The 4881-nt window shown below is 50.0% G+C and overlaps 1 non-coding gene across 1 annotated transcript; it reads right to left on the bottom strand.

Moving 5' to 3' along the window:
* Positions 1–1754: 1754 nt before the first annotated feature.
* On the bottom strand, positions 1755–1859 carry LOC122555606. Its single transcript, XR_006313323.1, has one exon. It is a non-coding gene; the product is annotated as a U6 spliceosomal RNA (small nuclear RNA).
* Positions 1860–4881: the final 3022 nt, after the last annotated feature.

Here is a 4881-nt window from a genome sequence, read left to right as displayed (position 1 = left end):
CAATTCCCGACTCAGGCGACTGACTGTGTGGAGTTTGCACGTTCTCCCCGTGTCTGCGTGGGTTTTCTCCGGGTGCTCCGGTTTCCTCCCACAGTCCAAAGATGTGCAGGTCAGGTGAATTGACCATGCTAAATTGCCGGTAGTGTTAGGTAATAAGGGGTAAATGTAGGGGTATGGGTGGGTTGCGCTTCGGCGGGTCGGTGTGGACTTGTTGGGCCGAAGGGCCTGTTTCCACACTGTAAGTAATCTAATCTACAGTTGCCAATCATTCCCCCGCGCTGGGTTCGATCTCTCTCCCTGCACTGTTCTCAAGCTCTCCCCCTGCGCTGGGTTCTCAATCTCTCCCTGCACTGTACTCAATCTCTCCCCCCGTGCTGGGTTCGATCTCTCTCCCTGCACTGGACTCGATCTCTCTCCCTGCGTTGGGTTTGATCTCTCTCCCTGCACTGTTCTCAATCTCTCCCCCCGTGCTGGGTTCGATCTCTCTCCCTGCACTGGACTCGATCTCTCTCCCTGCGCTGGGTTCGATCTCTCTCCCTGCACTGGACTCGATCTCTCCCCCCCGCGCTGGGTTCGATCTCTCTCCCTGCACTGTACCCAATCTCTCCCCCCCGTGCTGGGTTCGATCTCTCTCCCTGCACTGGACTCGATCTCTCCCCCCCGTGCTGGGTTCGATCTCTCTCCCTGCACTGGACTCGATCTCTCTCCCTGCGTTGGGTTTGATCTCTCTCCCTGCACTCAGCCTGATCTGCTGGGCTCCATCTCGCCATCGAATTGAGTTGGTGTGGGTTCCTTCCCCCTTCAGAGTACTGACGATGAGACCTGCCCTGGTTCAGTCCTGAGGGCAGGCCTCACTGTTGGCGGTGACCTCTTGCAGATGGGTTGGTACAGCACAGCCTTGTCTTCCCTTGGGTTGGAGGTTTAGGAGTCAGCCTTCAAAGGTACCACTGCACTATTTAACTGAGATTTATTTCGTGAAATTTTGAGGTGGCGTCAACATGTTCAAAGAAAATTTGAGGGGTGCCTGTGCTGATACCTGGATTGTGCTGAGGTGGCTGCAGGTGGGACATCTTTCAAGTCCAGGCTGGTTTTCCTCTGCAGAGCCATTGCAGTTGCACAATGGCACGACACATGCCAGGGGAGTGACCCTCTGCCATGGGCCGAGAGTAAGGGTTCAGGTCAGGACAGAAAGGGAATCAGTCAACGATACATAAATTAATAAAGGAGAAGGTGACAATGGTGTCTGTGATCAGCAGTTGTAGAGTTTCTCAGAACAGTCACCATTCTTCCAATAGGCGAAAAGCCTGACCCTTACCAATCACATTCTGGGCACGACAGAATGTGATCCTGGTTTGTCACTCTCACTGGGCCAGCATTTATTGCCCCAGCCTTGTCTTTTATATTTATTTTGTTGTTTTTGTATTCATTCACAGGATGTGGGCATCACTGGTTAGGCCAGTATTTATTGCCCATCCCTAATTAGCCAGAGGGCAGTTCAGAGTCAACTGCACCGCTGTGAGTCTGGAGTCACATATAGACTAGACCAGGTCAGGTAAGGACAGCGATTTCCTTCCCTAAAGAACATTACAAGCCAAATGGGATTTTCCCAACAATTGATAATGATTCCTGATCATCAATCGACTCTTAATTCCATTTTTTTTGCAAATTCAAATTCAAGCCCAGTCCCCAGAATATTACCTGGGTCTCTGGATTAACAGTTTAGCGATAATACCACTCGGCCATCACCTCCCTTTAAAAATATGGAATGCTTCAGGAATTTGCATGTTATCCTGGCACAGGGGCCAAGCTAATCTTCACAGTACCATTGTAGTTTAGTAGACTTGTTGCCCTTGAGAAGATTGTGGTGAGCTGCCTTCTTAAAATTCTTAAGTCCTTGTGGTGTAAAGGTTACCCACAAAGCTTTTATAGAGGCAGATCGTTGTGGTTGTTAGGGGTCAGAGACGAAAAGGGTGGCGCTGGAAAAGCACAGCAGGTCAAGCAGCACCCGAGGAGCAGGAGAGTCAATGTTTCGGGCGTGAGATCTTCATCAGGAGTGTGGGGCAGGGGAGGTGCTGAGAGATAAATAGGAGGGGATTTGGGGCCGTGGGGGAAAGTAGCTGGGAAGGCGAGTGGCAGATGCAGGTGGGGGGGGTGATGGTGATAGGTCAGAGGAGAGGGTGGAGTGGATGGATGGGAAGCAGAATGGACAGCTGGGATTGTTCAAGGTGGCGGTGCTGAGTTGGAGGGCTGGATATGGGATTAGGTGGGGAGGGGGGAAATGAGGAATCTGGTGAAATCAACATTGATGTCGTGTGGTTGGAGGGTCCCAAGTAGGAAGATGAAGCGTTCTTCCTCCAGGCATCGGGTGACTAGGATTTGGCGGTGGAAGAGGCCCAGCATTTGTATGTTCTTGGCGGAGTGGGAGGGGGAGTTAAAGTGATTGGCCGCAGGGTGGTGAGGATGAGGCAGGTGCTGAGGAAGGTGATGTGGCTGTGGTAGTGTTCAAGGTTGTTGGGAGACAGTCATCTCAGCTCCAGGATATCTCTGCAAGAATTCCTCAGGATAGTGTCCCAGACCCAACCATCTTCAGCTGCTTCATCAATGACCTGTCCTCCATCATAAGTCAGATGGGGATGTTCACTGATGATTGCACAGTGTTCAGCACCATTCGCGACTCCTCAGATATTGAAGCAGTTCATATTCAAATGCAACACGATCTGGACAATATTCAGGCTTGGGCTGACAAGTGGCAAGTAACATTTGCATCACACAAGTGCCAGGCAAATGATCACTTCCAATAAAAGAGAATCTAATCACAGCCCTTGACTTTTAATGGCGTTACCATCACTGAAACCCCACAATCAACATCCTAGAGATTATCATTGACTAGGAACTCAAGCGCACTCTCCACATAAACTCGGTGGCTACAAGAGCAGGTCAGAGCCTAGGAATACTGCAGTGGGCAACTCACCTCCTGACTCCCCAAAGCCAGTCCACCAACTACAAGGCACAAGTCAGGAGTGTGATGGAATCTTCCCCACTTGCCTGGATGGGGACAGCTCCAACAACACTCAAGAAGCTTGACACCATCCAGGACAAAGCAGCCGCTTGATTGGCACCACATCCACAAGCATCCACTCCCTCCACCACCAATGTTCAGTAGCAGCAGTGTGTACCATCTACAAGATGCACTGCACAAATTCACCAAGGCTCTTTAGATAGGACCTTCTAAACCCACAACCACTTCCATTCAGAAGGGCAACAGCAGCAGATACATGGGGACACTGCAAGTTCCCCTCCAAGCCGCTCACCATCCTGACATGGAAATGTATCACTGTTTCTTCATTTTTGCTAGATTAAAGCCCTGGAACTCTCATTCTGCAATTGGATTGTAGAGCAAGGATGGTCTATAGGATACAAGGCCGACAATTCATTGGTACACCATAGATGGCGCTATCGTTTGTACACCCACAAGGGTCAGCTGAATGGCTGATCAACCAATGGAGCCCAAGGAAGTTAGTGGATGCTCAGACTTAACGGCTTCTTCAGCACTTCACTGCACCTTTGCAGCAATGTATAGGTTTGGGGGAGTGGGGGGTGGAGGGCGACACTGGCCAAGGCAAACAGCCTGGCAGCATTGGCAGTGCAGGCTGCTGCTTGGCAGCAGGGTCTGAGACCGGGCCAGCTACCTCCTTTGGTTTGGTCCCTCTGCACCCGAGGGCAGTCCTGCCAAGACATGGTACCCTTCCTACCTTCCTCCTCTGGCCCCTCCATCCCAGCCCTCTCCCCATACAAGGGTCTCTCCCAGTTGTCCCCAGCCAATACCCTGCAGCTATTCGCTTTTATTTGGGTGAACTTTGGTGGTGAGGCAGTCAGCAAGATCCTGGGTTTGTGAAATGAACCAGAGGAATGGAGTGATACAGACTATACAGTCCAACTTGTCCATGCCTACCACATATTCTCCATTAATCTCACCTCCTTTACCAGCATTTGGTCTACATCCCTCCAAACCCTTTCTATTCATATACCCACCCATGCCTTTTAAATGTTGCAATTGTACCAGCCTCCACCACATCCTCTGACAGCTCATTCCATACACGTACCACCCTCTGCGTGAAAAAGTTTGCCCCTTAGGTCCCTTTTATATCTTTCCCCTCTCACCCTAAACCTATGCCCTCTAGTTTTGGACTGCCCTACCCTGGGGAAAAGACCTTGTCTCTTTACTCTATCCATGCCCCTCATGGTTTTATAAACCTCTATAAGGCCCTCAGCCTCTGATGCCCCAGGGAAAACAGCCCCAGCCCATTCAGTCTCTCCCTATAGCTCAAACCCTCCAACCCTGGTGACATCCTTGTAAATCTTTTCTACACCCTTTCAAGTTTCACAACATCTTTCCTATAGCAGGGAGACCAGAATTGTCTGCAGTACTCCTCGCTGATATCCTGCTCACTTGCAGCATGACCTTCCAATTCTTGAACTGGCAAATAAAGGCAAGTGTACCAAATGCCTTCTTCACTTTCCTGTCTATCTGTGACTCCACCTTCAAGGAAATATGAAACTGCGCCCCAAGGTCGCTTAGTTCGGCAACACTCCCAAGGACTTTACCATTAAGCGTTGAAGTCCTGCCCTGATTTGCTTTTCCAAAATGCAACAACTACACTTATCTAAATTAAACTCCATCTGCCACTCCTCAGCCCATCTGATCAAGATCCCTGAGAAAGCAAATTATGAACTTTTGCGTTCAGCTGGGCATGTATAGTCTTTTGTGTACGAATAATGATAAGCGCCATTAGCCTCTCCATTGTCTTGACACTAAGATACGACTCATCAACTTACTCAATGACCTGTCACACTGAGCAACGTCCCCCACAGAAGGACAAT

Source organism: Chiloscyllium plagiosum, chromosome 12, assembly GCF_004010195.1.
Source record: "Chiloscyllium plagiosum isolate BGI_BamShark_2017 chromosome 12, ASM401019v2, whole genome shotgun sequence".
In the NCBI taxonomy this organism is placed as follows: Eukaryota; Metazoa; Chordata; class Chondrichthyes; order Orectolobiformes; family Hemiscylliidae; genus Chiloscyllium; species Chiloscyllium plagiosum.
The sequence above is the reverse complement of the archived record's forward strand: the minus strand, read 5'-3'. Positions and strand labels throughout refer to the sequence as shown.